Source organism: Notothenia rossii (assembly GCF_949606895.1).
Source record: "Notothenia rossii genome assembly, contig: scaffold_557, whole genome shotgun sequence".
NCBI lineage: Eukaryota > Metazoa > Chordata > Actinopteri > Perciformes > Nototheniidae > Notothenia > Notothenia rossii.
Genome location: NW_027639655.1, coordinates 7,505 through 18,316, shown reverse-complemented (window position 1 = coordinate 18,316; position 10,812 = coordinate 7,505). Strand labels below are relative to the sequence as shown.

The 10,812-nt window shown below is 48.8% G+C and overlaps 1 long non-coding RNA gene across 1 annotated transcript; it reads left to right on the top strand.

Annotated features, from left to right (window-relative positions):
* The first annotated feature begins 615 nt into the window (after positions 1-615).
* On the top strand, positions 616-10,056 carry LOC307027555. Its single transcript, XR_013804680.1, has 3 exons — positions 616-983; positions 9,302-9,381; positions 9,932-10,056. It is a non-coding gene; the product is annotated as an uncharacterized lncRNA (long non-coding RNA).
* Positions 10,057-10,812: the final 756 nt, after the last annotated feature.

Here is a 10,812-nt window from a genome sequence, read left to right as displayed (position 1 = left end):
ATTATTTCAAGCATACTACGCCATCGAGTGGCGCTGAAGGAGTGTTTAAATGCATGTTAAATGCATGGATGTATCATGGATGTATAATAAGAACTGGGCTTAAGTGCCCAGCATTCCACTCTATGACGGAGTATACTTGAAATAGTTGCTCTGCAGCATGTGTACTCGCAATTGAGAAACGGCCAGTAACTCGCAGAGAGGGCCAGACGAGCTTCTTTCATTTAACCAGTGTTGGGCAAGTTACTTTTAAAAAGTAACGAGTAATAGTTATAGTTACTGCTCCCAAAAAGTAACTAGTTACTTTATTAGTTACTAAATTATGAAAGTAACTAGTAACAAGTTACTTTACTTTAAAAATAATAACAATACAAATACAAGTTTTTGTGTTGTTCTGTGGCACAGTAAGATAAAAGACAACTCCCCATCATTGTAGCAATTATCATTATGAAATGTAGTGGAACAATAAAACACAAAATATATTTTTAGACATTTTGACAGGCATCTTTATTGTAGCCTCAACAATCAAGTGGACAATGCTTTCAGTCCTGCACACAGTTTACATTTGACCGTAATATTTTTTGCGTCCTTGATCTCCACAAATTGAAAATAGTGGTTATATTTCCAAGTTGCAAGTTCGCTGCTGCTCTTGCTGACACCTGCATCTGCCATTGTGTGTGTGTGCTGGTGGTGAGCTTTGCCGTGTGTGTGTGTGAGCATTAGCAAGTGTTCGTGTGTGTGTATTTTCCCCATAAGAACCGCCCAACTCTTTCTCTGATTGGCTTACCCTGAAATGTTACCCCGCGTTAACCAATCATCACTCCTCTCTGGTTACTTTCCCTTTTCCATGGTGCTGTGAGTGGACATCGCTGTCTTCGACTGTAAATTCAACACACTCTCACTCCATAAACGTCCAGGAGCGACGTTTGGTCAGGGTCCCGTGGCGTGCAGTTGTGACGCTCCTAGGCTCCTTCAGCTTCATAAAGGTACGCAAATAGCTTTCAACTGATTGCAATGTATTCCCATCTGCTGCGGGATTTGACGCTCATGGAAGCACGTTATTCGTTTGTGTCGGCTGCCCTTAAAGGCAATGTGAGCGTCCATTCCCATTGGATAACGGAGAATTGTACACCCGGAAGTAAGTATTCCCCTTACTGTCGGGTTATGTAAGTCGCTTTGGATAAAAGCGTCAGCTAAATGCAATGTAATGTAATGTAATGTTATGGCTAGAAAGGATCCGTCTAGTGTAAATATAACGTCACGTTCTTGTTGTAACTCTCGTTGTAATCGGAGCGGCTCGGAAACACATCTACAGCAGTAACATGATGCAACATACACATTAATGCAGCAGCAATATTAATAGAGAAACATTAGACTTAATAGTAAAACACTGCAAGGGCAAATGTTATTGCACCAGGAGCTATCTTGGGACTTTTACTGCGACAACGTTGACTTGCCTGTGAATACAAAATAAACCATAGTGTTGGTGATCTACAGTGTTGTCATTCTTCTTTGAACACCAACAAGACCGCTAACATCCTATTTCAACAATCACACTCCCTGTCATTGACATAATTAATAGATAGTTTAGCTTCTCACCATCATTTGCGGTGGCCAACTGAGGTTAACGATCGAAACTGAAAGGCTGCCTGCCAAACGTAAACATTCAGCCACGTGACATTCAGCCAAACTCTCGCGAGAGTTTTACACAAGACGGATCCTTTCTAGCCATAACCTTACTGTCGATTGATTTTACAGTGATATCTGCACTACTCATCGACTAAAAAACACCAGATTATCCTTGTTAATTTTTCACCTACTGAGATATCTATAAATGTAGCCGACCCCTCGGGGGCGGGCCTACCTGAATGCGCGTGCAAGCCCAACGTATATAAGGCGGCCGCGCCTCGTGACTGTCATCCTACAACCTCTTCAGCGAGCGGCATAGGACAGACAGGGCCCCATGTAGAGGGCTCCGCTTGTGCTTATATAACTGCTGGGTCCATTCTTGGTGGGCTCCTTCTGTTAAGGTTGAGCAGCGTAGGGAGGACCCAAGTGCAGACAGACGATTGTTTAACAGCAAAACAACTTTATTCAAGGCAACAGGATCAACAAAAAACCAGACAGGAACTCTATCTCCCTCTAAGCACAAAAAAGAACTGAGGTTACCTACTGTAACCCAAGCTTCTATGAGTAAATGGCGCAGCCCTCTCAGGCTATCGCTATTGGGTAATCCCCCTGCGCCCCCGCGCAGCACTGAAACACTTGTAGTCCACGCCCACCCGCAAGGTGGGCCCCACCCTCGGGCCTCCTTCCGGTATAAATAGGAAGGCGGCCCGGCAATCTGCTCCCATACAACATAACTTTTCTTCAGCTATTCGTAGAGCCAGTGGGGCCCCGCACTTAGAGGGCTGCGCCATTTACTCATAGAAGCTGGGGTTACAGTAGGTAACCTCAGTTCTATTTCGTATAAGGCTTCGCCCTCTAAGGCTATCGCTATTGGGTTAAGGGCGAAGCATGATGTAGTCTGCGCCCCACTGGGTCCGCCCGGCACAAGAAGCACAGACATAGCTGCTCAATAACACCACCCTGCCTGATGTGCCATGCGTAATGGCGCATCACCGTACCTGGAACATAGCAAAACATGCCTATCTTCCCGACAGGGTGAAGGCTGGGAACAATACATACCGGCCGCTGTGAGAAAGTAGAGACGAAAGTCCCACCTTGTCCTGCGATCGTAGTGGGGGAACAGCAGCTCTCTGCATGCAGACAGGCAGGAGAGCGCACAGCTGGATCCCTGACGTCACTCACTCTGACCAGGCACTCCGTACAAAGTGTGTCAGAGGAAAAAGGAACATCCCTTCCATAAGAGGGAAAAAGGGCTGCTCTCCGCGTGCCGAAAGGCAGGAGAGAGGCGCACAGCTGGCTCCCTGACATCACTCACTCCGACAGGACACCCAGTACAGGGTGTGTCAGAGAGGAATGGGAGACATCCCTCAAATAAAAATGAATAAATGAACAGGGGGAAGACCAAGATGCAGCCGTGCAAATGTCTTCCACTGACATTCCTCCGTGCAAAGCCGTGGAGGAGGAAATTCCTCTGGTGGAGTGCGCATTGATGTTCTCCAGGGGCTCCACCCCCGAGGAGACATATGCCTGTGACATAGCCTCACACAGCCAGTGTGACAGCCGTTGTGCAGACAGAGGTTGCCCGATCGAGCGCTCTTTATAGTGCACAAACAGGCGCTGAGAACGGCGCCAGGCCGCCGTGCGCGCCACATAGCAGGACAGCGCGCGCACCGGACAGAGGAGATGAGATGTGGCTTCTTCCTCCAATTTATGAGGAGGCGGAAAAAACCCATCCAGGGTGATCACTCTTGACCTAAAAGAGCTTGTGATGACCTTTGGCATAAAGGCTGGGTTAGGACGTAGCACAGCCGAACTGCCATCTCCTTGGATCCGGAGGCATGACGGGGCCACCGAGAGAGCGGTTGGATCACTCACCCTTTCTGCTTATGTTAGAGCCAAAAGCAGTACTACTTTGGCTGACAACATTTTGAGGGGAACCTGCTCTAAAGGTTCAAATGGGGCTTTGCTTAGTGCTCGTAACACCAAAGCCAGATCCCACTGAGGCGCCAGTGCGTGTGATACCGGTCTGAGTCTTCGTACCCCTTGCAGAAAACGTTTCGTCAGGGGGTGACTGAACAACGTTCCGGCTCCGAAACCCACGTGACAAGATGATATGGCAGCCGCATATACCTTGATTGTGCTGAAAGCCAAATTCCTGTCCAACAACAGCTGGAGGAATGACAGCACGTGAGGCAGGGGGCACGTAGTGGGGTCCAGGCTTCTTTCTACACACCAACGCTGGAACGCTGCCCACTTGGCTGTGTAGGACGCTCTGGTAGACGCGGCCCTGGCTCCCTGAATGGTGCTTACAACATCTTGAGAGAGACCCAACCTCTCTTAGTGTTCCCGTTCAGGGGCCATGCCCATAAGCGTTGGGCTATCACTGGGTGACTGTAGATCGCTCCCTCCACCTGCGAGAGAGCGTCCCCGCGCCACGGAATTTCCCATGGCCTGCCTCACAGCGTACGCTCTAGGCATGGAAACCAGGAAGCGCTCGTGCGCTCCGGGGCAATTAGGATCACTGACAGCCGCTCCTCCTGCACTCGGTCCAGGAACCAAGGAATCAGCGGGACTGGTGGGAAAGCGTACAGCAGTCCCCTGGGCCATGGACGATGTGCGAACACGTCCACCCCCAGGGGGGGGGAGTCCCGCGCTGACAGGGGCTGACTCCTGGCGAGGACCTCCTCTGGACATGAGGTCTGCCCCTTTGTTCAATTCGCCGGGCACATACATTGCTCTGATGGAGAGCAGGTGTGCGCGCGCTCAGATCAACAGCCGTCTGGCTGTGTTCAGAAGCTGCGCTGAGCATACCCCGCCCTGGCGATTGATGTAGGCTGCCGCGGCTCTGTTGTCTGTGCGAATCAATACATGCTGATTCTGCAGCAACGAGGCAAAATGCTGAATTACTCTCCGTACGGAGATCAATTCCAGCACGTTTATGTGGAAGGACATGTGAGACGGCCACTCTCCCTCCACTGCCTGCGACATGCACGTTCCTCCCCACCCTGAGAGAGATGCGTCTGTGAACACCGATATGTGTGACGTAACTCTGCCCAGGGCCACACCCTCGGACAGGACGTGGGGACTTTTCCAATAGGTTAAGTCTGAACCCACGGACAGAGGGATGGCCACCATGCGCCTCTTCTGTTGCACGGGGTCGATGCGTAGGCGAATAAACCACCTCTGGAGTCTTCTCATGTGAATGAGACCCAGGGGAATCACCCCGTCGTCGGCTGCCATCATGCCGAGCAGCCGCATCACAGAGAGGGCTGTCACCACGCTGCGGGGTGTGACGTGTCGAAGGAGAGCTTTCAGCGTCTCCACTCTCTGCCGTGAGAGTCGCGCTCTCATGCGGGCTGAGTTCAATTCCACACCCTGGTAAACAATACTCTGGGAGGGAAGAGGACAGCTCTTTTTCCAGTTTATCATGAAACCCAGCTTTGACAGATGCGATATGAGTTGTACCGTCTGTAAAGCCACTTCCTCCCTGGAGCGAGCCATCAGCAGCAGGTCGTCCAGGTAAAACAGAACTCTCATCCCTCCTCTGTGTAGCGGCTGCAATGCCGTCTCTACACACTTTGAAAAGGTGCGAGGAGCCAGGGAATAACCGAACGGCAGACGGTTGTACTAGTACGATATTCCCTGGAATGAAAACTGCAGGAATTTCCTGTGTTGTGGGATGATGGGTACGTGGAAGTATGCATCCTTTAGGTCTATAGAGGTGAACCAGTCTCCCTGGTGAACACACTCTAGCACCCTTTTGACCGTCAGCATGTGAAAAGGCCTTTTCATTATTGCCTCGTTGAAAGCTGACAGATCGAGGATGGGTCTCATTCCCCCCGTCTTTTTCGGGATAAGAAAGTAGCGGGAGTAATACCCCTAATTTTCTTCCCCTTGGGGAACCCTGGAAATAGCCTCTTTCAACAGGAGTTCCCGTAGCTCTGCTTGGAGCGCCCGACACTGTTCTCGGGATGACAGGCGTGTCTTCTGTATCCCGTTGAACTGTGGTGGGGGGGGGGGGGGGGGGGAGGCGAACTGCAGGTTGTACCCTCTGCTGATCAGCCTGCTCATCCGTCTGTCCATCAGATACACGCGCTGCCAATCCGAGAAACACTCTGAGAGCGGGCGCACATGCTCGAGATGTGTTGTGGTCGTTATGACGACGAGCCATGCCAGAGCCCTCGCCGCCGCTGCCCGTGAGGCAAACCAAGGTGGGCCTAGAGCGAAAGGGCTGTGAGGAGGCCTCCACACGCTGCGTTTCACTCCGACTCTCATCATGAGGCGCGTACACGCTCAGAGGATGAGTGGAGGTGTGTGCAGTGATATCCACATGAGGCGTTACCATGGCGCTCATGGGCTTATTGTGACCGTGTGTATGTGGCGTATCTCGGACAGAGGAATGCCGCGAGGTCTGTGGTTTATTAACCGAAAAGTTATAACCACCAGGTCTCTGCAGCGAACCCTGCTGCCTACTAATCAACAGATGGGAGGCAGCTGGCGTAGTTACTGTGCTCTGCAACTTATTAACCGATAGATTAAAATGTGCAGGCTTTTGTAACGAACCCTGCTGGCTATTAACCGATAGGTCATAGGCAGCTGGTTCACTCAGAGTGGGGGATATGTGAAACACATTTGAAACTGATGACTAAGACAAAAGGTTGGGAAATAAGCTTTCATTTTTATTTCCTTCACACTCCCCCCCCAACCGTCATGGCCGGCTCTGCTTCTTCGGCGGCTCTCGTGGAGCAGACGACGAACGGGAGTACCTCACTCCCCTTTGACCCCCCCTCTCCACTGGTGGGGGGGCGGAGGCGCGGGACGGTGCCCCTGCCGCCGCCGACGGACGAGTCTGATGCTCGGCTTCGGTTGCTGTGAGCGTCTCTCTGCCTGTCGCTGTGGCCGGGTTGGCCGCTACTGCTGCTGCTGCCGCTGGTGCCGCTGAGGCTTCACCACCGGCTTGAGCCAGCCAACGTGCCTTCGGATATGGACTCTACCATGGCTATAAACTGGGGAGCATCCAGCAAGACCTTCCTGGCCGGCTCTGTAACAGCCGCCTGTTGCAGCCAGAGGTGGCGCTGGATCTGCGTCATCCACGCTGCGATCCTCGCCTGGGAGACAGCTACGGATGTGCACAGCGTGAGTGCCGTGCTGGCCGCCTTGCCGATCTCCTCCGCCTCCTCTGGAGCCACGGTGGTGGACCGCTCCACCAGCGTAACCAACGAGTTGGCCAGCAACGCGATGTTATTTGCCGCCGCAGACGCCGGAACCGCACATTGGTGCGCCCGGTCAGCCTGGCGAGCGACTTACTGGTCCTTGGGGGAGGCCAACGTAGGGCGCCGTCCGGCGATCAAGTTGGCCTGCCTAACCCCAAAAAACGCCGTCAAGCTCAACTCCAGAGCGGGGGTGGTTGGGAAACCCTCATCAGTAAATCCCTCCACCTTAGTGAAGGGAACAAAGGTGGCCACCGGAGCCCTCAGGGTCCTCGGGTTCGCAGCAGCCCCCTCCCGGTACCTCCTAATGGCTGGGAAGCGCGGCCAGATCGGGTCACTCCTGCCCGTCTGAACTCGGGAAAAAACTCCGGCCATGTCATCCAGAGCCACCCTTTCCCGTCCTGGGGGAACGAGGAGACCTCTGCAGGCTGCCGCCTTGCCGATGATCTCCGGCAGCTCCAGCATGATACCCCCCAACGCCGGCAGCGCCGTGGCAACGGAGAAGGGGACCGCGTGCTCGGCCGCCACACCCGTACCTCACTCCGACTCCGAGGGGGGAGGGGAGAGCCGCATGGCGAGCCATGGAGGGAGAGGGGGTAGGAGTCGTCCGACTCCTGCCCAGCACTCGGCTCCAGAGACAGGCTGTCGTCCCTGTGCTCCTGGACGGGCCAATCGTCCTCCTCAGCCGAAGCAGCTAGAGCGTCCGCTCTTCACTTCCTGTCGGCTGATGGGAGACTGGCACAATGCGAACAAGCGACCTGCTGGCTGAGAGCCGCGTACACGTGCTCTGGCCCCAGGCAGGATTCGCTTATCACGTGTAGGTCATAGCTCATGATATACCCCGTCTTACATGAGGGACAATCACGGACACAGTTGTTGCTCATTACTTAATTTTCCTGTGCTTCAGTACTGCTGCTGGTTGCTGAAGAAAAGAGGGAGCAGATTGCCGGGCCGCCTTCCTATTTATACCGGAAGGAGGCCCGAGGGTGGGGCCCACCTTGCGGGTGGGCGTGGACTACAAGTGTTTCAGTGCTGCGCGGGGGCGCAGGGGGATTATCCAATAGCGATAGCCTTAGAGGGCGAAGCCATATACGAAATAGAACCCACAAAACCCCAACAGAAAACAAGAACTTAAATACACACATAGCCAATCAAGACGACAAGACACAGCTGGGGAGGGAAAACACAAAGATACAGGTGAACAGAATCAGGTAATCACAGGAGGGAAAACACCAAGCGGCAAACTCTGTGGAAGAGCCGGGACGCCAATACGGAAGTGGCACACACTGCAGTTCATATATTGGCCGATAGGGACTGACTGCAGAAAGGAGCAATTTCCATAGACCCCCATGTTAAAATGCCCAACTTTACAGCAGAAAAAAACATGTTTCTACCCATGGATGCAATAAATATTATTATGAATATAGTTAGATTCCACCTTCATGATTATGGATCTGTGAGTGAATTGTTTTTTAACACGACCCTTTTATTTATATTAGGTCTTACAGTTTTTGCATAAATTAGGGCGTGGTCAAATTGAGTGACAGCTCTGTGAAGTGACTGCTGCTGTTAGCTTCTTGTCTCTCTGCTAGCTGCTCCGTGAAGCTAGCTACAGGCACTCTGCCGGTTCAGCTCATCCAGGGAACACAACTTGCCCCCGGCCGTGTTTGTTTGTTCTTCATGCTTATATATCGGACTATTGTGACTCGCTCTGCGGTTGAAACAGACGGTGCGTGAATGCGGTTTTGCGGTCAGTGAAATTCGAGTACTTATTTATGTGTTAATGATTTTAATCAGCTACATAATTAATGTTACGGCTTGGGTTAGCGTGTAAGCGAGTGGTAGCTACATCGGTGCTAACGATGCTAATTGTAGCCTCCAAGTTAAAATCATAGACTATATTTATAAAGGTTAAAACGAAATAGACAAGTGTTAAGCGTTAAGTGGGATAATACTGTACAACAAACGGCTTCTGTTTGAGGTTGATAAAATAAGGTCATCCTTGTAACTTAGAGAGACGATTATTATTTAGGTAGGAACTTTATGCATCGCTAAGGTTAATTTAAATTGGCTATGCTCAAGTATGTAGACAAGCTAATGTCGAAGTAGTGTATGTGAAATCAACCTCACAACAAGATGTGTGTATATTACAATTATTAATGTCATATTTCAAGATGATTATATAGATATTACAATATGGTTGATTGAGCTGGAGTTCATTATTGAGCTTACACGTTAACATCACAGTCATCTGAAGAACAAACCCAAACCTTGTTGTTTTTATGAATTGCATTACCAAATGGGTATCAAATAAACAGCAAGCATTGGTAACACAACTTCCAAAGTTACAGTAAAATAAAAAGGACCCTGACTCGGACAATACACAATCCAACATGTTCAACAGAAGATAATCAGTTATATTGTTTGTACACATGGTACTCTACATATATATCTGTTTGTTTAAGGTGTCCAGGTGATGCAGACAGGCTGGACCAGAGAGTGAGAGACAGAACTGGACTCCTCACAGCAATGAACTTCAGCACAGGTACAAATACTATTTTTTTCATACTGTACAAAGAATCAAGAAAGTATTGACTCTAATACACTGATATACATTCCATTGAACAATACTAGATCACTTACACACCAGTGAAGTTGAGGGTTTTTTCTGTGCAAAAAGTTACATTTAGATGTTAACAAGCAATATGATTTTGTCAGCTTTCTAATTGAATGTATTAAAGGCAAAGATATTTAACACATAGTGAGAACTGCTACTATTTATCTCTCAATATTCTCTGTAAAAAAGTGGTAAAAGTTATTCTTTCAGTGAGACAACAGAGCAAGCTTCTACAGTTGCACTATGTTTTGATAACAGTTCAATATCATTTTAATAATAACATATATTTCAATGTTGATGAACTTCATACTTTTCATTCATAATCTGATTGTCTTTGTAGCTCACTGTTGAAATAAAAAAACATTACAATTACAAAATTATTAAATCTACAGCCCCTAAACACACAAACACACCGTTTTCATAAATAACACACTTGTTCTGCAATAATATGTTTTATGTTTCCTGTATTTTTTGTTAGGAAAGGACATGCCTGAAAGACACGACATTTTCTCCTTCTCTGAGGGTCAAGAAGAACATCCAAGAGGAAAATTAAAAGCTGATGCTATGAGATTTTAAGACCAGTACACTACTTTTATTGTAAAAACAGTCAGCTGATCGAATGCATCTATTTCCAGATCTACACTCCATCAGCTGATTATTTCTATTTGCCTCGCTTTATGAGCTTCACATCACTTGTGCCTTGTACCGCAGAGTTTGCAACGTCACAAATAAATGGGGCCAATCTTCCGTAAGAATAATGGACAAAAGGAGTGCAAATACAAATACAATTGATTGAAATGTGAACCAAAACTTAATCAAACATGTTTTAAATAAAAAGCACATATGGACAGAAGGTGTAAAACTATTAAAGTAAACACATTTAGTCAAATAAAGTGACAGACTAGGCCTGTGCAGTTGGTATCAGCTTTGCCCAGCATAGGCTCCTCCATCAGGCCTGGTCCTCCATGCTGAGGAAAGACCCACAGTCCTCTCCAAACCAGCAGACAGGACGTCCATCACACGGAGGTTTCACCCTGAAGTCTCTGCAGCTCTATGGACACCTGTCTCAATCCGTCCACACTGAATATGAGAGGGGGAAAATGAAAATAATAAATGCTTTGAAAGCATTTATTATTTTCATTCACTGAGCAACTCAAGAGTCAACTTTATATTTCTTATTGTCTAAAGTTTAGACAATAAGAAATATAAAGTTGACTCTTGAGTTGCTCAGTTTTTTTAGATTGTCAATACTATTACTGTATAACTAATATATCAGGTTAAGAGGAACATTCAAATAAAGATTGGTCTTTAAATACATGTTGTCTTTTGAATTGTTTGTCTAAAGTCAAGGATCTAGAA